The 24,928-nt window shown below is 42.6% G+C and overlaps 1 long non-coding RNA gene and 1 other non-coding gene across 2 annotated transcripts in view; one reads left to right on the plus strand and one right to left on the minus strand.

Annotated features, from left to right (window-relative positions):
* Positions 1-2,847: 2,847 nt before the first annotated feature.
* LOC135108142 (uncharacterized) overlaps positions 2,848-24,928 on the minus strand; it is a 111,942-nt gene continuing 89,861 nt past the window's right edge. The window contains exon 3 of the long non-coding RNA XR_010272159.1: positions 2,848-3,542. This is a non-coding gene — a long non-coding RNA (uncharacterized LOC135108142). The remainder of the gene's footprint in view (positions 3,543-24,928) is intronic.
* On the plus strand, positions 19,483-19,555 carry Trnam-cau (transfer RNA methionine (anticodon CAU)). The gene has a single exon. It is a non-coding gene; the product is annotated as a tRNA-Met (tRNA).

Below are 24,928 nucleotides of genomic sequence, written 5' to 3' on the forward strand. Positions count from 1 at the left end.
CTCTCTCTCTCTCTCTGGGGTCGGGCGGTTCTATAGTTCTATGCTTCTATGGCTCGGTTCGCCTATGAATGTTGTGGGATCGACTCTGGTTCATGTCAGTTTCTTAGTGGGAGAGGTAACATTTTTTTTTTTTTCTCGTACCCAAGGCCAACGTCATTTTAATTCTTTGTTGTGGGGTCATAAGTCAACTAAAATTCTCTCTCTCTCCTCTCTCTCTCTCTCTCTCTCTCTCTCTCTCTCTCTCTCTCTCTCTCTCTCTCTCTCTCTCTCTGGTGCCAAACATCATGAAAATATAAACATTTTCACTCAGAAACAAAAACGGAACAGTAGTTTTCGATTCTTTAAATTCACCAACTCGTCTCCAATAGAGCAACAAATGAACTATGAAGAACACCTGAAAATACTTCTTCATTAGTTTCCTTAACTCATCTTTCCTTCACTTCATTCTAAAACTATTTCGCTTTTATGAGAGTCAACAGGTACTACGTTCACTTAGTACTCGATGTCTCCTTCACTCTAGAACCACCTCGAGTCTTGAATGCGTCAAAAATTATCTTCCTCTCTTTAAAACTTCACGTCGGAAGGAAGGGAGTACGGCTCAGTAGCCAGTCATGTGATTACCAGTGAATAAGTTGGCAGGGAGTAGCGGGAAGCGTGTAATGGGATGCTGGGATGACTGGAACGTAGTGTCGTGACGGAGAAGCTTTCCATCGTACTGTTCGCCACTCACGTAATAAATGTCAGATTATCAAGTAAACACCAGTAAACCTTTCTCCGTCCACGCCATGTTCAAGTTATAAAGGGTCAGATTATTCAGCAAATCTCAACTAAACCTCTTCCTTTCCACTCACAAACTGTTGGAACAATCATTCCCGAGTTTGCGAGTAAATGTTAAAGTTTTCTACCAGATACGGTTTTTCAAAGGAATGGAGTTGTTAAATTATGGACCAAAGCTTTCCCGAATCACGTTATTTTTGCAGCGTGACAGTAGTGCAACTTAAATCTGTGATGTTAAGATAGGTTTTCTGCTGCCTCTTTCTCTCTCTCGCTTCTACCGCTGCCTCTTTCTCTCTCTCGCTTCTACCATGTGGTTTATAAAAACCTCTTCAATCTATAATACTTTCGTTCTGTCTGGGGAATATACAAAGCCACATTCTATATTTCAGTCTTATCCTTTTCCTATTAAAATTACCTCTTCTCATCTTTTACGTGCCAATCTTCATTACCATTTGGAGTTTGATTTTCGAAAGCCCCGCATGACTTTAGACGTTTGGCTCTATATTGATTTCCACTAACTAAATTACGGTACTCAGTGATCGTAAATGTTGTACCAGGAAGCCTCACTCAGTACATTGGATCTTATAATGCCAGTAAGACGCAAACCAGCAGACATGTTTTCTAAGTTATAGGATTCCTTAGGAGAGCATCAAAATAACTGTCGGGCATCATCATCATTGGTCTCTCTCTCTCATATAAACTGCGAGGGATCCATCGGTCCCAGGTAAGCACTGCATTATCATCATCCATCTTGCCTCCCCCTGCACCTGATCACTGCACCTTTACGGCTTCTGCGTCACGGTACAAGTCCCCACAAGGATCAAGAGAGCATGGGGGGCATTTTATATATTAGAAAAACTTGATTACTGTGATTTCTAGGACTGCATTCAGAAACGCTCCGCTCTCTCACTACAACTATTTTCAAAGGTCACAGAGATGATAAGCCGGGTTCTCAAAACTATTTATCCTTTCAGTAATGTAGAAATCTAGTTAATCTGTCCCTAGAACCGTAAAAAAAAACACTCTTAAAAACCCGTGCAGCTTCAACTAGTGGACTTTGAAAGTGGTGGAGGTGCAGCCAGAAGTGTTTCAGAATACGGTCCTTAGTGTTGTACATCACGTCTTACTTCTCGACACTTCTAATAACCTGACACCTGACCCACCGTGTCTGCTAAGCCTCATTAACTTATTTTTTTCATTATTCAAGCGATAGTTTAACAAGGATAGTGGAAGTCTTTAGGGTTTTCAAGGATATGTTAATGGTTCTAGCGGTATTTCAACAAGGATTCCACATTCGCATGATTTGTGATAGTGTAACGAGGGTCATGGAAGTTATTAGGATTTTTCAGGCTATCTTTACGATACTAGTGACAGTTTAACAAGGATCCCACATATTACTACGATTCTAGCTCCAGTTTAACAAGAATCTTGCATCACCAACGAAAAAAAAAAAAACTTGAAAACAACCAATTATCTCTGCGGCACTTGAAAACATTCCTAATGAGAGAGAGCGAAGCGTTTAAGAGTAAAGACCCTGCATAGAAAACGAGCGGCAGTTAGAACAGGCACCCAAACACTCCACACTCATGCACCTCCCTTCCGCGCGCCTCCTGCCCGCCACCTACCGCCCGCTATTCCAAGCATTCACTTCCCTCCGTGACACCCCCACCTATACCCCTACCCCCCCTAGACCCAATGCCAGGTGTATTTCCAGGAGTCTAAAAAGTGCAGTATTTACGGCAGCAGCGCAAAAATAGCTAAATGGAATAGGATTACGGATGCCTTAAAAATAGTCACTTCGTATTTTTGTCTTGTACTTCCTCTCTCTCTCTCTCTCTCTCTCTCTCTCTCTCTCTCTCTCTCTCTCTCTCTCTCTCTCTCTCTCTCTCTCTGACATCACGCCGTCTCTTTTTATGTTATTTTCTTTTGTGTCTTTCGTCTTATTAATTCTCTCTCTCTCTCTCTCTCTCTCTCTCTCTCTCTCTCTCTCTCTCTCTCTCTCTCTCTCTCTCTCTCTCTCTCTCTCTGTGAGTCTATAACCATCACCTAACCCAAAATATTCCTCTTCATCCACTCCTCCTTCCTTATATTCCACCCATCCCTGCGGACTTCTCCCAACTCCTCCCTTCCTTCTCTTCCTTCCCTCCACACCACACCGTCACCACCTTCATCCTTCAAGACCTCTGCACTCGGGGGTCACGCCAGCCATTCCCCACCCGCCTCCCGCTGCCCCGAGACTCATACCCGCACGCTAACCCACGAAACACGAGCCTCACCTTAACTGAAAAATAGTACCACGTCCCGCTGGATTCCGACCCGGCGCAGGAGGGAACGGAAGAGGCAACGGCATAAGCTTTCCCGTGATTTGTGACCGTACATTTTTCTTGATTCGCGGGCTGGGATTGTTCAGTGATTTGCGAGCGAAATACCTGGTGGCGGGAGCTTCTTTCTCTGCTTTTTTTTTTTTCATATTTTTCACCATTTTTTTTGTGCCAGGTTTCTCTCCGTCTTGATCTCCTGTCGGGGTGTTTGACAGGCTAACGAGAACATGTGAACCTGCAGCAGTATTTCGCCAGCTGAAGTGAGGGTCTACGCTGCTTCCAGGAACATAAGGTAGTGAAATATAAGCAGAGGCTGTCAGTCCCCCGCCCTAAGACTGCCTCGATTTCATAGGAGAGGAGACAAAAAGCTCACCTTGGGGTCTTCAGGGGTGGAGTAACTCGGCCTGATGGGAGTAGAAGGGCGCCGCGGGTCTCAGTACTCACCTGACGAAGAGAAGAAAGGTGAGGTGAGTAAAATGATGCTTAGATGAGTGATTTTATTGTTGGGTGTCAAATATATTCCTGTATTTCTCTCTCTCTCTCTCTCTCTCTCTCTCTCTCTCTCTCTCTCTCTCTCTCTCTCTCTCTCTCTCTCTCTATCTATCTATCTATCTATCTATCTATCTATCTATCTATCTATCTATCTCTCTCTCTATAGCTGTACATATTTTCAACAGGAAAGTTTGAAGTTTAATTGTCAAATCTCGCCATAGATTTTTCGAGTATCCTTATGTACTACACACACACACACACACACACACACACACACACACACACACACACACACACACACACACACTGGAACAACACTCACAAATCTCTCCACGGGCAACACAATACGAAAACAAAGTCATCGGTACAAGAGGACATCACCACCACCACTACCACTACCACCACCACCACCACCACACTGCAACCCATTCCCGCCCCCACCAAGGCTATCTGCTACGCATTCCTCACCTTCACCACAACAACAACTCGGCTCCACCTCACCCGACACACACATACACATACACCCTGCACTCACTCCCTCTGTGTTTAGTGTTTACCCTCAAACTTAACCTTCTTTATTACTATGATCGTCTTTGTTAACATTCAAATCACTCTGAGAGATTATATACTCGTACACTGACACAGCACACGCCAAGAATAAGACTGGACGTTGATTTTGTCTTTTGTGGGTTCCAAATTTACCTGAGTGACTGGTAGAAGGGAAAATCTGAAAAGTTGTTTAGTGACTGAGGAAATAGTGGTGTTGCAGTGAAGGGGTGAGGCTTTGCTGATACTCTTAGTACGATGGATTATTCAAAGATCAGAGGACTCAGGATTAAGAGAAGTTAAATCATGACAATACCTCTACTACTACTGCTGCTATATTGCATACATAAATACCTACATACTGATAGATAGATAGATATATACACTATCTCTACTACAATCTACTATATTGCATACATATATATCTGCATACTGATAGACACATGGATATATAAAGGTAGGTAGCTAAATTGATACATAGGTAGACATAGACAGAAAAGCGGCATAACATCCAAAATAAGATGTAGTTTGTAATATATCAGAAACCTCTATGACTAAATTGACCAACTTGAAGACTATGTTCTGAGGGTGGCAAATTGATAGTGGATGTTTTTTTGTTTATTTATTTATTTATTTTATTTATTTTTTCTAGAATTTTGCCGTCTCTTAAAGAAAGCTGAACTAAAATCCTTTCCAACCCCAATGGTTCACTTAACATACCAGAACTAAACTTAGAACTGGAATGTTAAAAAGCGAATGAGTAAATGAATAGATAAATAAAAACAGCAAAATAAAAAAACAAAAAGATTCAATAAATAGATCAATAAAATAATAAAAAAAAAGTATACACTGTTAAGACGTATTGTATAATGAAACAGACCAACACATTCTTTCCAGTGGGACGCGTGGAAGCAAAAGACAAACAGTCACTCCTATAATCACACCACCACACTACCACAGCACCCTCGACTGTCACCACCCCCACCACCACCGTAAAGAACAACATGACGCTAACAACGCACCACCACCTCCACCACCTCCATTACCATCATTAGCAACACCACAGAGTCTCTTATTTTATATTCAAGACATTATTTTGTTATATATCTATTATTTTTCCACTTTCCTGCCACCCCGGACCTCTTTTTTTTTTCCTTATCATTATCATCATCAGACAATCTTCCTATCTTCCTCCATTCTTCCTGCTCCTCCTCCACCTCTTCTTTCTTATCCTCCTAGTCCTCCTCCTCCTCCTATGTAACTAACTCTATGTAATTCCTCTTTTTTTTTTCTAGTTACTGTAGTGAATAGTATAATTTCTCTTTCATTCTTTCCTATCACATCTTAGCCTTTCCTTCTCCCTATGCCCTCCTGTTTTTCCTTCCTTGACCCCTTGTGTCCTAATCCTCTAACTCTTAGAATCTGTAGTGGTAGTGGTAGAATAGACACACGGACAGCCTCGATAGGCCCAGTAGGAATGTTGCTGTTTGTTCTTTCCTTTGTATTCCTTTGTATTCCTCCTCCTCCTCCTCCTCCTCATCATCATCATCACCAGCCACCACCTCCCAGTCTCCCCACTCCCTGTGACAGCAATAAGCTTTTTCCGGGGCAGTATTTGCTTAGCTGATGATTGAGCAAATAAATACTTGGTGCGCTAAACTTCCTGCCTACTTACTTCTCCTCTTCGTCCTCCTCCTCCTCCTCTTCCTCTTCTTCTTCCCTGTCTTCCTCTCTTTCTTCTCCACTTCCCTCTTATCGGTATTGTCCTTATCTCTAGTCCGCTTCTTCTTCCTCCTCCTCCTTCCTTCTTTCGTTTTCTCTCTCTATCTTCTCCATTCTGTTTCTGTTCCTTCCTTTATCCAAATCTCTTTTGGTTCTCCTTCCCTCGCATTCACTTCTCCTCTTCTTCCTCCTCCTCCCCCTTCTCAATTTCACTCACCACCGTTCTTCACTTTTATTTTCTCTCCCACTTTTCCTCCACGTCCCTTCTTGCTTCCTCATCTCCCTGATTTTCCTCCCTCCCTCTTACCCTCCTCCTCCTCCTCTTCCCTAACCCTCCCTTTTTTTTTCTTCCTCTCCCTTCCTCTACTCTCCATCTCTTACTCACCCTCCTCCCCTAACAGCTTAACCCTTCTCCTCCTCCCCTTCCTTCTCCTCCTCCTCCTCCTCCTCCTCCTCCTCCTTCTCCTCCACCTCTCGAGAGAATAAAATTGGCCACAGGTTCAACGTCGGCAGGACCTTTAATCGAGTCTCTAATTACGTGTAAACCATCCTGTAAGGCTCCCAATAAAACATGTATGGAGGGGAGGAGGAGGAGGAGGAGGAGGAGGAGGAGGAGGAATGGAAAGGATGAAGGAATAAGAGGAAGAATTGGAAAGGGAACGGGAAGGGAATGGGAAAGGAGGAGGAGGAGGAGGAGGAGGAGGAGGAGGAGGAGGAGGAGGAGGAGGAGGAGGAGGAGGAGGAGGGTTAAGACAACTGTGTGTCTTTGTCTAATCTGGAGAGGAAGAAAACTACCATTAGAGAGAGAGAGAGAGAGAGAGAGAGAGAGAGAGAGAGAGAGAGAGAGAGAGAGAGAGAGAGAGAGAGGCAACAGGGAGAGATCGACACACACACACACACACACACAGTAAGTCGTAGCAATGGAGGAGAAACTTTTGATAAAATAATAATGATAACAACAACGTCAAACACCAAGAATAAAACTAGAAAACACACAGACACCAGAACACAAGACCTACATATCACTGTCCACTCCTTATATTCAGTCTCTCCTCTCCTCGCTTGACGGCGCCCTAAGGTTCCTCAGATTAACGAAGGTACCTCTGTTGATCTCTGCTAATCTCGCACTTGCCCAAACCACCAGTCCTCCCTCCAGTTCACCCAATCACACCCCTGCTAACCTCTGTCAACCTCCACTTTATCCCTGCCAATTACGGTTACTCCAGCTCACAGCATCACTCCTTTGCTAACTAACCCCTGCCATGTATAGTTACTCCACACTCTTCTTTTGTGGTTATCTGTCAACGAAAAACTTATCCCTGTCAAAAATTGCTACTTCACCACACCATGCTAATCCCTGCCAACTTCCATCTGTCTTTGTCAATTATTGTTAATGTACCACACTCTACCACATTCTGTCACACCCCTGTCAGTCTCTGCCAACTATTGTTAGTCCATCATATCCTACCACAGTCTTGCTAACCTCTGCCAACCTCATCCCTGCCAGCTGCTGTTACCCCATCACACCCTGCAGCACCCTAATCTCTGTTAACTCCTATCACATCCCTGCCAAATACGGTTCCTTCATCACACCCTACCATATCCCTGTTAAACCTTTACTCTGAACTTCCACCAATCATTGTAAGGCCCAGCACACCCTACCTCACCCATGCCCATCCCTGCCAGATGCCTCCCTGCCCCTGTCCACGATATCTTGTAATTAAGTTGATGTTTCTGAAGTTATTTATGTGTACTACGATTTTCTTTTTCTATGGGGGAAAGGAAGGTGGTGGTGGTGGTGGTGGTGGTGGTGTATTACGTAGTAGCAGTAATAATGGGTTACTAATCTTAGCAGTGTCAAGTAATGGCAGCGGCGATAATAACAGCAGATTAACAGTAGTGATAGATTTCTAGTGATAGCAGTTAGGGGTGAGGTAGCATTGAGTGGTGATGGAGGTGGTGGAGGTGGTGGTAGTGGTAATAATAGCAATGAAATAAAAAAATACAAGTACTGCAGAAGGTGGCTGTGGAAAGGTTTGAAAGTGGTGGTGTTGGCGGCTGGGGCTGTGGTGGTGGTGGTGGTGGTGGTGGTGGTGGCGAGGGGAGAGCCGCAGTTCCACTCAGAGCAAATTCAATTTTCTGCTCATTAGCGGCGGGTAGTTGCGCGGGGACTGTTCGGGCATAAAGTTGGTTTTGTCTTTAATGCGCGCCTTAGCAGGGGGAAAAAGGAAGGGAGCTGAGCGGGGAGGCGAGATGGGGTGGGGAGAGGCTGCCTGAGTGTATCCTAGGCTCTTAACGGGGTTGCCTGAATGTATTCTAGGCTCTTAACGGGGCTGCCTGAGTGTATTCTAGGCTCTCAACGGGGCTGCCTGAGTGTATTCTAGGCTCTCAACGGGGCTGCCTGAGTGTATTCTAGGCTCTCAACGGGGCTGCCTGAGTGTATTCTAGGCTCTCAACGGGGCTGCCTGAGTGTATTCTAGGCTCTCAACGGGGCTGCCTGAGTGTATTCTAGGCTCTCAACGGGGCTGCCTGAGTGTATTCTAGGCTCTCAACGGGGCTGCCTGAGTGTATTCTAGGCTCTCAACGGGGCTGCCTGAGTGTATTCTAATCTCTTAACGGGGCTGCCTGGGTGTATTGCTCTCAACGATGGGGCTGAAGAGACAAGGACTGAAAAAAGGCTGTCTAGCAATGTTTTATGCTCACAGCGAGGGCTAGACGGGGCTAGAAGGAAGGGGCGAAGTGAGAAAAGCATCCATTGGTTACGAGAAGTCTTTGTGGGTCTGGATGGGGTTGTAAAGGCTATGCGGGGTCAGAAAAAAGGGCTATCTAAGACTATTGTGGGCTCTTAGGCGCAGGATTGAGCTGGACAGACGGAGATGGGGGTGAAAAAAAGTACTGAAGGGAAGACCGGGGCTCCCTTTGGGGATGGATGGGGGGGGGGTGGGGAGAAGGGAGGGAATGGGAAAGGGCTAAGGTTATTTTTGGGCCTGAGGGGGGGCGAGATGAGGCTGCAAAGGTATGGCGAAGTAAGGAAAGGGTGTTGTAAGGTTGTCTTACTAGGCCGGGATAAGGCTGGAGAGACGAGACCAGGTGGAAAGGCTGTCTAAGGTTGTTCTATTCCCTCTACGGGGCTGGGTGGGGCTGGAAAGACTAGACAGGTAAATAGCTATCTAAGCTTGTTTCGGACTCTGAGCGGGTTTTGGGGGAACGGGGCAAGAATAAACAAACCTAAAAGACACATTCAGCCGATCTTCCATATTTCAACATTTAGTTCCAAATTTAATTAAGAGTGTTATAAGCTTTCCACCGCCCGGCTTTCCTTCCCTGCCTTCCCTCCTCGCATCACGATCCCAACAGCCTGTATAGCTAAGTACTGATGTGTTTAGTGCCTGCAGGTGTTACGGAAAGCTACGGAGAAGTGACAGTGTAAGCAGTCTCCGGAAAGGTTCACTGTCTCGTTTCGCTGCTTCACATTGGTTTCGTTTCCGTCTGAGTCTCATTAACGCGGGAGTCAGGTGTGATTGTAATCGATACATTTCTCTCTCTCTCTCTCTCTCTCTCTCTCTCTCTCTCTCTCTCTCTCTCTCTCTCTCTCTCTCTCTCTCAATTCTTAATGAAATCTAAATTTCTCTCACTGCCAACTCTTAATAATGAAATCTAAATTATGAAATAGAAAAGAACAAATTGATTATTTGAACCAGCCGCACTCACACACAGACACACACACACACACACACACACACACACTGCACCAGCAACATGCAGCCAAAAGTAATGCTTAAAAGATTAACGAAAACACCAATGCATAATTTACTTAATCCCTTTCACGTCTGATTGTCTACAGCAGTGCCTCTCCCTCCCCCGTTTGCCTCACTCCCCCCCTCCCTCCATTAGCCTCACTCCCCATCACCCCTCCCCACGCTGCATCTCGTCTCCCCTCTCCCGTGATCTCTCCCTCACCTTTTCTCCTCTCCCCTCTTCTCCCCAACTACTTCTGGTCTCCCCTCTCTCATGATCCCCTCTCCCTTTTTACTTTGTCTACTATCTCTCCTCCTCTCCAGTCTCAGTTTGTCTTTTTTTTCCTTCTCCTCGCTTCCATTATCAGTTTGTCTCCTCTTCCTCCCCCTCTCCCTTCTCACCCTGTCTCTTCTCCACTCTCCTCCTCACTCTCCCTTCTTCACCATTCCCAGTTTGTCTCCTCTTCCCTTCTCCTCCCCTCCCTCACCTTGTCTCCTCTACCTTCTTTCCTTTTTTCATATTGTCTCCCCTCACTCCTACAACCCTCACCTTGTCTCCCCTCATTCGTCCTCCTCCCTTCATTGTTCCCCCTCACTCCCTCTTCTTCTCCATCTTCTCTTCCTCTTCTTCTCTATCTTCTCTTATCTCTTCCCTACCCTCAAGTTTTCTTCCCATCATCTAATTGATTTCTCCGTTTTATGCTTCGCCTCTCTCAACATCCTATTAGACTCTTTCTTTCTTTTCTCCAATCCCCCTCTACTCACTCTACCCTCAGTTTAATTCATTCCTCACTTTTTGGCACTCCATCTCTGTCTCCACACAAACAAACTCCACTAAACTCCTCTCCTTTTCACTTTATCTCTTTTCCAACCATCCACACCTCCTTCCACTCACTCCACACTCCGCCTCTCCTCGCGCAACACCCTTCACCACACCAGACTCCACTTTTTTTTTTTTTTATGTAGGAAGGATACTGGCCAAGGGCAACAAAAATCTAATAAAAAAAAAATGCCCACTGAAATGAAAAAAAAATGCTCACTGACTTAACTCCTCTCCTTCTTACTCCACCTTTTCTTCCATTCCTCCACACTCCGCCCCTCGCCAGCCACCTCCTCCACGGTAGCAGGAACAAACGTGCTGCTCACAATCCCCCAATCTCTGCGCCAGGAACCTAAGCTGACCGCCAGACTTACTGCAGTGCTCTCGCCTCAGACGGAATCTTATATCAAAGCTCTTCGGGTAAATGTTACTGAGAGTCTTCCGTGAATCTTCAATTTGAAACACTTAAGGTTACTCGGTCAGGGGTCGGCAAGGGTCCGATGAACGATGCTGCTTGTGACGAAAAACTGCAGTAACGATTTAAAGGCGAAGGAAAGGCGGGGTGGACTACTGCGGGGGTAAGGCTCTGGTTATGTGCACTTAATGTCTCTGTGGGCTTTGTGTTCCTGCGGTTGTTGTGTGTTGTTCACGGGGCATGGGTGTTGTGCTGTGTGTTGTGCTGTGTTGTTCACGGGACATGGGTGTTGTCTGTGTTGTGTTGTGTTGTGTGTTGTGGTAGTGTTCATGGGTCATTGGTGTTGTCTGTGTTGTGGTGGTGGTGTGTCTTGTTCACGAGTCATGAGTGTTGCCTTGCGTTGTTGTTGTTGTTGTTGTTGTTCACGGGTCATGGGAGAAGAACAATAGCAATTAAGAAAATGTAAAGGGGAGGAGGCACAGTCTTTACTATCTTAGATTACATTAGAGTAGCTTTTCTTTAATGCAGCGTTAGATTAGTAGTGTAGTTCTATTTCAACATTACTTACATTACTTATTCCACTTACTTTAGTGTAGCTTTTTCTTTGCATTTCTTACTATGGATTAATTAATGTAACTTTACACCTACTTATTTCCTTTAGAACCTTTATTTCTACATTTCTTAATTTAAATAGTGCAGCTTTACTTTCTACATTTCTTACTTCAAATAATGCAGCTTTCCTTCCTTCGTTTTTATACTTTTAATTTTTAGATACCTAACTTGGCTCACCACACAAAACAACTTCCCGAGGGTCAACATTTTATTTTATTATTTGTGTGTGTGTGTGTGTGTGTGTGTGTGTGTGTGTGTGTGTGTGTGTGTGTTCCTTTGTGTTAGGTCGAAATAATTAACAACGGAGCAGGATTCGAACACGTAACGATGTCTGCTAGGCGAGGACTTCACCGCAGGGCCGCGCCGTCAGGTGTGCTGCAGGTATGACCGCGGGTGCTCATTTACCTGCCAGGCCTCGAAGCTTAGACGGACAGCCGCGTTAGTCAGGATACGAGAGCAAGAGATGTGTGGAGGAGAGAGAAGCAAGAAATATTGAAGATACGAGACCAAAGGATGTGGTGAAGAGAGAAAAAACGAAAACAAAGAAACTTATAGGAAATTTATGGATAAGAGCTCAAGACGGAGAACGAGAAAAGTGAAGAGCATAGGATACATTGTTCACGACACAAGGTGAAGAATAAAAAAGAGAAGAAAGAAGACAGAGAAACTGCTTGGAAGCTTAAAAAAGAGCTTAAGGCGAAGAACAAGATGAGCGAATAGCGTGAAATATACAGTTCAGGTTACGAGGTAAAGAACGTGAAGAAGAAAAGACAAGAAGACAAAGAAACTCCTTGGAATTTATTGAAAGAGAGTCCAAGGCAGAGAATCGGAATAGTGAAGAGCATGAAATGTACTGTTTAGGTCACGAGAGAGAGAGAAAGTCCAAGAGAAATAACAAGAATAAATTGCTAGTGGGGTTATTTAAAAAAAAAAAAAAAAACTCCAGTTAGAAAACAAAGAGTGAAGAGTAAAAGATTATACTGCTAAAGATATGAATGAAAGGATGTGGAGCAAGAAAGACAAGAAAACAAAGAATGAATCACTTGAAATAGCTAACAAAGCCGAGGAAAAAAGAGAGAAAAAAGAAATTGCAAGGAAGTTTATGAAAAAAAAAGCTCATGGCAGTGAACAAGTTGTGCAAAGAGCGTGACGAGTACTCTTCAAGTTACGAGACTGAGAATGTGGAGGACAAAAGAGAAGAAAACGAAGACTGATGAAACTACTGAAAAACACCTAACTGGGAAAAACAGGGAGTGAAGAACATGAAAGACTTACCGTTCAGGATACGAGATGCAGAATGTAAATGAGAAACGTGAAGGATACAAAGAAACAGCAAAGGAGGAGAACAGGATAAGTGAAGACCATAAAACGTTGTGCTCATCTTAAGAAGTAAAGGACGTGGAGAATAAAATACAAGAAAACAGATATGAAGTTTATAAAAGAGAGTTCAAGACGGGGAACAAAGAGTGAAAAGTATGAGATGTAGTGGTCAGGGTAAAGAACACTAAGGAGAAAGAGGATAAAACATAGAAACTGTTAGGGAATCAATGAGAAAAAAAAAAAAACTCAAGGCAAAGAAGAAGAGTGAAGATGTACTGGTAAAAATACGATTTAAACAAAGTCGAGGAAAGACGGCAAGAAAGCAAAGAAACTGCTTGAAAATTATTGAAAAAGAGATCAAGGCGAAGTATAAGAAAAGTGAAGAGCGTGAAATGTACTGCTCAACTTGTGACATAAAGAATGTGGAGGGAGAAAGACAAGGAAACAAAGAAGCTGATGAAGAATGAATAAAAAAAATAAAAAAACTCGACAGAGGAAGCAACGAAAAAGAAGTCGAAAGTGTTATTACAAAAAAATAAAAAATAAAATAATAATAGTAATAATAATAACAAATGAACATAAAAGGAGCTATACTTTCCGATCTAGAACTTGAATGAACGGAACAGGACGGGACGGGACGGAACTTGACGAAATGACACGGAGCTCGACAGAACGGAACACAATAGAACGTCACTAAAATCAACGGAATAGAACAGAACTTGACTGAATGAAACAAAATGCAACAAAACAGAACTCAACGAAATTTAAATGAACAAAACGAAACTTAACTCCGCGAAACGAAACATTACTAAAGGGAACGAAAGTTGACGGAATGGGACTGAACGAAACTCAGCAACACAGAACATAACAAAATAAAACAAGGGGGCAACAACCTCTTGGCATGGAGAACACGTTCGTCACAATTTTATAACACCACTTGCATCATGAAAAAAAAAAAAAAACACCGTGCAACCCCAGATTCTTATCACATTCCGGCCTCGTTTTCCTTCTATGACCAAGATTTCTTCACTATTAAGATGTTATCAAGACTTCCCAACATTCCTGCCCTCCTGTGGCTTAAGAACGCGGTACGTGTGTTACTCATTATTGTGCTTCTGTTTGGGTTAAGGCGAAGTAATTCAGAAATGAGCAGAAGAGTTAGACGAAAAGGAAGGAAAGAGGATGGGACTTTACTGTTTCCACGTTTTTTTTTTCTTTTTTTTCCCTCTTTAATGGATCTCCTTCAGGATATAAAATAAGAATACAAAAAAAAAAAAATGTCGTCACGTTTCCATTAACCTCAAAAGCCACAAAAATGACTAATTAGGTTCTCATGGGTGTTTTTGTCTCATGAAGGAAGGCAGTAATTGCTAGACCATCACTGGACACAACCTGCGTGGCCTCTCAACCATCTTGGTGGCAACGACAGCGCGACATTTATCACTTCATCTGAGTAACTGGGCGATTTTACCCCGAAAAGTAAATAGGAAATAGGATGTCTCTGTTGAACTTTTTGTGAGTGATAAGTGTTTTGTTTATTTATTTATTTATTTATTTTAGGGGCCGGGAAAGGTCTTCTGTAGGCATAAAAAAAAAAAAAAGTCAACAACCTCCAAGACCACAGATGTGATTAGTTAGGTTTTCGTGTTTTTTTTTTTTTTTTTTTTTTTCTTTTTGCATAAATGAAAAAAAAAACAACTTAACCTGTCAAGCTGCCTTGCCTCTTAACATTCTCGGAGGTAATGACACTATGACATTTATCACTTCGCCTGAGTAACTGTGCTGCTTTACTCCGAAAAAGTAAGATTACAGGCTTAAGTAAAAGTGTTGGACTACTGAAACGCACTCTTTGCTGCGCGCGGTTTGGGGGCGAGGAGTCCTCAGGGGAACGAGTCCAAGGTTAGGAAGGGCATCCATTCGAGTAACGGTTCCCAAACGCCGCAAGCAAAGTCATTCGTTAGGAGCCACCGTCCGAGCCCTCGTAGACTAAAGAAAACGGACGCAAAGGCGAAGTGTCTTCCAATACTGTCCACTCAGCACCAGACCGTTGTGTTAAGCTTGGCAGAGTGTGGCAGTCACAGCGTTTCCTCCCCACATGTTCACGCGCGGAATTCTTTTTTTCCTCTCTCTCTCCGCCAGACACATTTCCTTGGAAAGCAGGAATAACAACTTTTCTGGCTTAACAAAGATACACGTGGATACTTTACCTCGCTTCTTTTGACCTCTTGGTATTATTCCGACGTTCTTCCTTAATCACTTCCCTTTGCCGAGTGTTTTTGTGCGCCAAAGTTACGCTGAACTGCATCTGCCTGACTGCGCTAATCAAAGACCGCCTTAATTCCCTTCCTTCCTCCCCGCTGTAATCCCGCATTCCTATAAATCTTGCTAATCTTTATTCGAACTTAATCTCCTGGGTCACGGCGACGCCCTTGCACCTTCTTCCCCCTCCTTCCTCTCCCTCCAGGCTCCCCCATCACGGCGGTACATCAGGAGAGGGTGGCCTTCCCTACCTCCTCCTCCTCTCCCTCTCCGAGCACTGCAACTCCCTCTTCCCTTCTTTTGGTATAGTTATCTTTGTGTCTGTGTTTCTGTCACTCTGTCTGTTTGTGTCTCTCTATCGCTGTCACTATTAGTTTTCTTCTCCCTCTTCATCTTGCTCCTCCTCTCTCTTTCCTCCTCTCCTTTCCTGACCCTCCTCCTCCTCGTTCTCCTACTTCTTCTTTCATCAGTTTTTCTTTTTCTCCCTCTTTCTATCTCTTCCTCATGCTCAGTCCATTCCCTTCCTCTCCTCCTCCTCCTCTCTTTTTTTTCTTTCCCATCTTCTCCCTTTCAATTCTTGTCTGTCTGTCCGCCTGTCTGTCTGTCTCTTTCAATTTCTGACTTCTAATTTCTGTCTCTCTGTATTTTCTATCTTTTAACTTCTAATTCTTGTCTCTTTGTCTGTCTGTATGCCTGTCTGCCTATCTATCTGTCTTTTCCTTTTTTTAATTCCTGTCTGTCTGTCTGTCTGTCTATATGTGTCTATCTGTCTGTTGTCTATCCATTCCATTTTCCTCCTTCCAATTAAAGTCTTTTCTTTAATTTTTAATTCTTGTCTATGTCTTAATATTCTCTCTCTCTCTCTCTCTCTCTCTCTCTCTCTCTCTCTCTCTCTCTCTCTCTCTCTCTCTCTGGGTAATCACGCGTAGCCTTCAGAATGAAACACGAGGAGCCACTACTGGGAATCTGGCGACACAACACCCGCCCCGCTCTGTTCCTCGTCGGGGAGTCAATACGGTCACAGCGAGGTAGTGGTAGTGGTAGTGTTGGTGGTGGTGGTGGTGGTGGTAGCAGTGGTGGTGAGCGTGGTAGTGGATGTATTGATGGTGGGAGTTGTGGTGGTGGCAGTGGGCTTGTAATGGTGGTGGTGGTGGTGGTGGTGGTGGTGGTGGTGGTGGTGGTGCTTGGTGGTGGTGGTGGTGGTGGTGCTTGGTGATGTTAAATGTGGTTTTCCTTAACATGGCTTTCAGACACAAGCAGATCTTCAGGTTTACGTTAGCCTGATTTCATTGAACTATACTAACTACACTTACTGAATTAAAGAAAAAAAATAAACTATGCAAAAGAAGATCAAGAAGATGGTGACGGTGATGGTGGTGGTGGTGGTGGCGGCGAGGGAGTGGCATAACAGTAATAACAAACAGCTAAATAATTAGGACTTAGTAAAAATAACAACGGAACAAAGCTAATACATTTCCAGGCCTATAAGAAAACATATGGTCAGAATTAGGCCTACGGAGTTGTGACAAATCGAATATACTTCCTTGCCTTGCCCTCATAATAACAATAATCAACCCTATAACCGTCACGCTCAGGAAATAACAGCGTAATAGAAAGACAAGATTTCTAAGCCTACGAGAAAACATATGGGCAGCAATAGGCTTAGTTATGACAGAAGCTAAACTCTTCCTTGCCTCCCTCAGTTATCATTACCAACACACTTATCACCATTGTTGTAATATCACTTCTCCCTGACTTCCTTTCGTCGCCATCATCATCGCCATCATCAGGTTCTATGATCCCACGGCACGACAATGACAGTCCTGTGATTTCTGCAAGGCATTTCCTGGGCTATATTCTGGAACACTTCTGTCAGCACCTCGACCAATGTACTGATGGTGGTCCTTGTCGAAGTGACACGAGTTTTTTTTTTTTTTTTTCGGTTTTAGTGACAAATTAACAAGATTCCTACATTATTAACAGAGGAAATACTCTTGGCATCCTGGCTAATCATCTCTGTGGCCTTTAGAAATAGTCTTAATGAGAGAGCAAAGGGTTTATGAACACGGGTCTCTGACTGCAGCCCACTCCTGTGAGACTTTCAATCTCTCCACAGCAAGTGTTCGTAATAGCAAAACGTAATTCTGAAAGACGAACAGCCGACTTGAAAACTGTACGGCTGATGACGCAAGGATGACCGTGTGACCTCTGCAACCATAAAAAAAAAAAAAACTCCCTCCCTCCCAAAAAAAAAAAAAAAAAACAGCGGAGAAGACAAAGAAAAAGCAAAAAGATTACCAAAAGTTTATACTCACCTCTTCCTCCCAACACACCGAAGAAAAAAAAGAAAAAATAGAGGAATAAGATAAAGACAAGAATGATTGCCAAATACACACACACACACACACACACCTACCTTTCCTCTCCTCCCGCCCCCCCCCAAAAAAATAGTACTTTTTCTCTGCCAGTATATCAGAAAAATGGGCATTACGAGGAGGTACTTCACTTTATACACTGCAGTTACAAATAAAAGGCAAAAAAAAAAAAAAACAGAACAACACAAGTCATTACTATTCATAACTGAAATATTTAGCTGTTTTAGTTTCTCTTTTTTTTTTTTTTTTTTTTATTTATTTTTTTTTTTCGCCCACTTGACTCAATTAATATTCCGGGCCAAGGGAGAGAGCGTTTGTCCTCGAGTGGTTGGTTGCTTACGGCCGAGCGACCACTAATGAACGGAATGATAAAAAAAAAAAAATAGGAAGAGAAAAAAGGGAAAAGAAAATTGTGTAGCTTAAAAGGAACGTTAAATTCAGCCCAGCCACTTCATTGATTCTAGTATTCTCTCTCTCTCTCTCTCTCTCTCTCTCTCTCTCTCTCTCTCTCTCTCTCTCTCTCTCTCTCTCTCTCTCTCTCTCTCTCTGTCTGTCTGTCTGTCTGTCTGTCTGTGTGTGTGTGTGTGTGTGTGTGTGTGTGTGTGTGTATACGAGGATGTGTATATGTTACAGTCAATACCTGAATCCAGACAATTTGTAAAGTGACTTATTTTTTCAGGCAATTTGTGAACTGCCTAGTTAGGTTAGGTTAGGTTAGGTTAGGTTAGGTTAGGTTAGGTTAGGTTATAACCTAACCTAACCTAACCTAACCTAACCTAACCTAACCTAACCTAACCTAACCAGGCAGTTCACAAATTGCCTGAAAAAATAAGTCACTTTACAAATTGTCTGGATTCAGGTATTGACTGTAACATATATACATCTGTCCGTTTGGTTGGTTGGCTAGCGCTCCCTCCCTACCTCTCTCTCTCTCTCTCTCTCTCTCTCTCTCTCTCTCTCTCTCTCTCTCTCTCTCTCTCTCTTCCTCCCCTTCAACCTCCCCCAATCCCTCCTCTCCCTCTCTCCCTCCTCTCCACCACACCCACACACACAAACATCACTCCTTTTTTCCTGCATCTCCACCCCAACCCTTCCTCCCTCCGCCCTTCACAGCCACGATAAGGACATGAACCTCCTTCCCGGCCCTTTACCCCCAGAGTTAGCGAGGCCGCAGCGTAAGCCCAGATTAATGAGAAGCTCTACCGCGGATTGATAAACTTGACCATCTCCACCGCGGGACGAAAACTGGCCGGGACGTGTAGAGGGATCATCTCAGACTTGGGACGGCTGTGAGCTGAGATGAGGGGAGAGAGATAAGGGGCAGGGGATAGAAGGAAGAAGGGGATAGGATACGGAGGGGATAGGAAGGGGCAAGGAATAAGAGGGATAAGGGATAGGAGAGAGGAAGAAGCAGGAGATAGGTGGGATAAAGAAAGCAGGGGATAGAATAGGGATAGAAAGGGAATATGAAAGTCAGGGGTTAGAGAGGGTAGGGAAGAAAGAATGCAAGTAATAGGAAGGGTAGGGGATAGACAGGCGAAGAGACAGAAGAAGAGGCAGGGAATAGGAGCGGGAGGGTGTAAGAAGGGCAGGAGTAAGGGAGGGAATAGGAAGGTAAAGGATAGGATAGGGGAGGAAAAGGAGGGGGTTAGAAATGTGGTATAGGGAATAGATGTGAGGGGAAGAATGGAAAGGAGACTGGGAAAAGGAGGAGGGATAGGATGGGAAGATGAAGGAAGAGAGAGAGAGAGAGAGAGAGAGAGAGAGAGAGAGAGAGAGAGAGAGAGAGAGAGAGAGAGTGCCCAGACATGATCTTTTTTGTTCTATCTCATTCACTTTCCCCCCAATGACGAGTTTTGACCACCACACCACCGAAGCATCACGCCGCCCTGCAGGGAAGCACGCCAGGTGATACCCAGACAACTTCAGCGAGGAATCTAAATAGTCACGACTAAACGACATGAGAACAATAATGAATCATTTCGTAATATACCGCTATACGTATTTTTCAAAAGGACATTAGAACACACACACACACACACACACACACACACACTTTCACACACTTTCCTATTTACGTGTATCAGCCTCGATGGCGCAGTAGGCAGCGCGTGAGTCTCATAATCTCAAGGTCGTGAGTTCGATCCTCACTCGGGGCAAGAACATTTTTAAACACCGAGCAGCGCACTGGCCGGCACACTCTGCTCACACCCAAGAATGCAGGTTCGAATCCCGGATGCGGCGAGGCAGCAGGGCAAGTCTTTAAATGTGCAGCCCCTAATCAGGAGCAGCAGGCAAGCACGGTGCGTGGGCCCAGGGTTGTGGCCTCGCTGCCCCGGCGTGTGGCGTGTCTAGCTTGCATATATAGACCGAATAGCTTCATCTCTCTAATAAATGAACGAGATTTCCTTTTTTTTTTTTAAGGATGATGCTTACTAGTGCAATTGAAAGACAGTAGTCAAAAGTTATGGAAAAAAAGACAACGGGCAATTTTCTTTAATTTATCGCGATTTTTTTCTTACATAAAACCATCAAGGAGCATCAGACAAACACTATATTAAGATTAAGGTTCATAATTTTTTTTGTGGCATGGATAACTCTTTCTTAATAGAAACAATAATAAATAAATTAAGAAATATATAAAGTGTGTGTGTGTGTGTGTGTGTGTGTGTGTGTGTGTGTGTGTGTGTGTGTGTACGACTGTGTACGTGTGTGTGTGTGTGTGTGTGTGTGTGTGTGTGTGTGTGTGTGTGTGTATACGAGGGTGTGTGTGTGTGTGTGTGTGTGTGTGTGTGTGTGTGTGTGTGTGTGTGTGTGTGTGTGTGTACGAGGGTGTGTGTGTGTGTGTGTGTGTGTGTGTACGAGGGTGTGTGTGTGTGTGTGTGTGTGTGTGTGTGTGTGTGTGTGTGTGTGTGTGTGTACGAGAGTGTGTGTGTGTGTGTGTGTGTGTGTGTGTGTGTGTGTGTGTGTGTGTGTGTTTTATATATATATATATATATATATATATATATATATATATATATATATATATATATATATATATATATATATATATATATATATATATATATATATATATATATATATATATATATATATATATATATATATATATATATATATATATATATATATATATATATATATATATATATATATATATATATATATTGAAAAATCTGTCGTTTACATATATATATATATATATATATATATATATATATATATATATATATATATATATATATATATATATATATATATATATATATATATATATATATATATATTGAAAAATCTGTCGTTTATTTATATTATACATATATATATATATATATATATATATATATATATATATATATATATATATATATATATATATATATATATATATATTGAAAAATCTGTCGTTTTTATATATATATATATATATATATATATATATATATATATATATATATATATATATATATATATATATATATATATATATATATATATATATATATATATATATATATATATATATATATATATTGAAAATTCTTTTGGTTATATATATATATATATATATATATATATATATATATATATATATATATATATATATATATATATATATATATATATATATATATATATAAACGACAGATTTTTCAATAAATCACCTTCGCATTTTCACGTCAAAGTATCAACACAAAATCAAAATAGATGCAGAGAATCACTTAAAAAGAAGGATTAAAATTTACGCAAGTGTAAATAGAGCACGCTTGCGTAAACTCGCACTAATATCACATGAAAAATACGAGATTTCCCTTCGCACATTTACGTGTTTCAGTAATATTTCTACAACACACTATCATGGCAACGACCCCACGGCGCACACACACTGGAGCATCAAGTTACTGAGGTCAAGGTATAAAGTGTGCCTCTGTAAAGTCTCATTAACATCACCTAAAAGATAGAAAAACAAAAATCCTTCTACATATCACTACGTCTTTCAGCAATACTTCCACAACATCATCATGACAACGACCTCAAACCAAACTCACACATTAAAGGATAAGGTTACGAAAGTTTGGGGTAAATGTGCTTTCGTAGACTCCTATTATTTTTGCAACATTCCCACAACACAATATCATGAGAGCTTCACCAGACACTAAAATATAATGATAAAGTTACGAAGGTTTGGGTATAGAGAATGCTTGTGTAAACCTCCACCATAAAAGATTCCCATTTAGTTTACCATCATTTCCGCAACTCCACCATAACAACGACCCTAACACAAACTCAGACTAAACGATAAAGTTACGAAAGGTTGAGGTATAAAGTGCGCCTGTGCAGTATAAACCCTCCAGGATACCCACACTTAATACTTGACGAAGAGCCGCAGCGAAATTCCGAGGAAAGCTGCACCATAACCTGGCATTAGGGCGCCGCGACACCCGCACGACATCCCCGGAGTGACCACGACGCGCATAATCACAGTCTAAGTTTAATTACCAACGAGCCGCGCCGGAGGTAGTGAGGGAGTGAGGGAGGAGCCACGGCCGGACCGCTTAAGGGAACATGAACCTCGAACACCTCATCCTCCCACTCCTAGTCCTCATCCTCTTCCTCCTCCTCCTCCTCCTCCTCCTCCTCCTACTTCCTTCCTCCTCCCGCATCAAAGGCTTGTATCCTTAAACGTTTTCTTTCTCATCAGGATTATTTTTAAATGTTACGGGAATGGTAAGTCAGGTTTTCATTTGTTTTTCTATTGGTGATGCAGAATCCTTGTCTGAATATCACTAAAACAAAGAAAAAAAAAACTTGAAAACTAGACGAAGAGTTTAGCATTACGATCCCAGTTCTCGTCCAACAATAAACAGGTAAAGCTTTCAAGCAAAATCCTTGTTAAAATATCACTAGAAGCATAAAAACACCACTAAAACCTCAATAACCTTCACTAGAGCTAGTTAGATACAAGAGACAAGAGGAAGAAATGTTTGGCAATATCTCTACAAGTTTCGTCGTCCATCGCTAAACAGGTAAAGTTTTCAAGCAAAAACATCACTAGAATACTGAAAACACACTGGAATCCCTAATAACCTCTAGAGCCTGTTAAATACAAGAGACAAGACGAAATGTTCAACTTTCGTCCAGCATTAAACAGGTAAAAGATTTCAACCAGTCATAAATAAAAAAAAGATAATAATAAATAAATAAAATAAATAAACGAATAAAAAAAGATGAAAACTCCAATAGCCTCACCAAGAACTAGTTAAATCCAAGGGACAAGACAACGAAATCTTTAACCAATACATTCTTAAGTCTCGCCCAGCACTAAATAGACAAAGCTTTCAAACAAACATCACTAGAACAATTAGTACACCCATAAAACCCCAACAACTCACACAGAACCGGTTAAATATGAAACAAGACAGCCAAATGTTTACCAATACGACCCCCAAGTCTCTCGCTGCACTAAACAGGTAAAGCTTTCAAGATAAGTCAAGTGTGGCAGTCTTTGCATGATGTATGAGAGCGGACCCACGACACTCGCCATCTTAGTAAATGCAAAGTCCAGAGTGACAAACAGGATCTAAATGAAGGCAGCGTGTGGTTTGCTTGTTGTCTGACTGGCTTACTGGCTTACTGGCTTGGCTGGTCCGCTTATCTGTGCCGCACTGCATAGGGATTTGGTGCGATGACTTTTTTTTTTTTTCCCCTCCCCGTGAGTCTCTTATGGGTACAACGATTAGTGTTTAGTGGGGTGTTATTGTTGTTGTGGTAGTGTTGGTGGTGGCGTTTATATTATTATTATTATTATTATTATTATTATTATTATTATTATTATTATTATTATTTCCTACTACTACTACTACTACTACTACTACTACTACTGCAGGAAGATTGCTCTTATTACAACTAGCATTCTCTACATGGAAACTTTTTTTTAAGCAATAAAGCTTGCAATTTTAGTATTATTGTAATTTTTACAGTTAATAGAGTTGACTGCAAATTGTACTTTTTTTGTTTTGTTTTGCTAATGCTGACATAAACTTACAGGGAATGACACAATGAACGTCTGCCATTATTTCATACGAGTTTTGACGTTGAGAGGCACTTCTTTGATGGTTCACTGAGTATCTTTTCACAGAATACACTAAGCATTAAACCTTTTGCCACGTGTTTTGCGAAAATTATAGTAAATAAAGAAAGATGAAAAAAAAAATAAATAAAGAGTGGAAGGAATGTAGGAAGGCATGCAGAGAGAAAGTCAGAAAGACAAACAGAAATGAGAAAGAAAAAGATAGAGAAAAACTAGCAAACAAAAGTAGAAAAACAACAAGAAAAAAGGGGACAAAGAAAGCACTGCAATTCCTCCCCCTTTCTTCATGCAAGCCACCAAGCTCTGCAACACAACCACAACCACCACCAGCACCCAAACAAGCACAAAGCACACACCACAGCAAACACAACAAACCCACAAACACACACACACACACACACACAAACACACCACATCGAACACTCAGACACAGCCTTTGTTTGCCGTCCCAGTTTTCAGTCCCTAGTCCCCGTGGCAGCTGCGGGTCGTGATGGCGGTGGCTGTGTGCGGGGCGCGAGTCACGACCTCCCTGGGCCACTCCGGCTGTTACTTGCATGTTGCGTGCATAACTCAGGGTGCGCGCTCGTAGCCATCGAATCCACGTTTCTTACTCAACAAAAACAAATAGATGGCAGGCGAGGCGGGCGGGGAGACATAACGAGATGGCCGCGAGGCACGGCACGGTACGGCACGGCACGGCATGGCACGGTGAGGTGAGGTGAGGTGAGGTGAGGAATTGTAATGTATGGTAGGGTAGGTCAGGGTATGATAAGATGAGGTAAGGTGAGGTGAAGTATTGCATGGTAAGGTAAGGTAGGGTAGGGTAAGGTAGGGTAGATCAGGGTATGGTAAGGTTAGGTCAGGTTAGGTATTGTAAGGTAAGGTAGGTCAAGGTATAGTGAGGCAAGGTGAGCTGAGGTTATGTATTGTAAAGTAGGGTAGGGTAGGGTAGAATAAAGTGTATGGTAAGCTGAGGTAAGGAGAGGTGAGGCAAAGTTAGGTTAGGTTGAGTAAGAATTGGTAAGATAAGGTGAGGTAAAACAGTATGACTAAAGCTATGGCAGGAAGGTCTAGAAGATTAAAGGGTATGACAAGACAAAGCAGGTACAGCAAGGTAAAGTAAGACAGAAAAAAAAAAGTTTATGTAAGGTGATATAAGTTGAGGTGAGATACGCGAAGGTAGGAAGGCAAAGTAAGGTGAGCAGAGAAAATGTAAAGCAAGGGAAGTCAGGTCACACCTCCGTACACTCCCTGGTGACCTGCGACACTAAATCTAGCAATACCTGTCACGCTATTCACCCTTCCTACCCCTCTCCCACTCCCTCCCCCTCTCACTGCATCGACCTCGTATCGAAACAAACCGTCCTTCCTCCTATTTCTTCCTTCCAGCAGTCAAGGTCTCCCAGTCACCCCCTCCCTCCCTCCCTTACTCCTCCTC

Source organism: Scylla paramamosain, chromosome 16, assembly GCF_035594125.1.
Source record: "Scylla paramamosain isolate STU-SP2022 chromosome 16, ASM3559412v1, whole genome shotgun sequence".
NCBI lineage: Eukaryota > Metazoa > Arthropoda > Malacostraca > Decapoda > Portunidae > Scylla > Scylla paramamosain.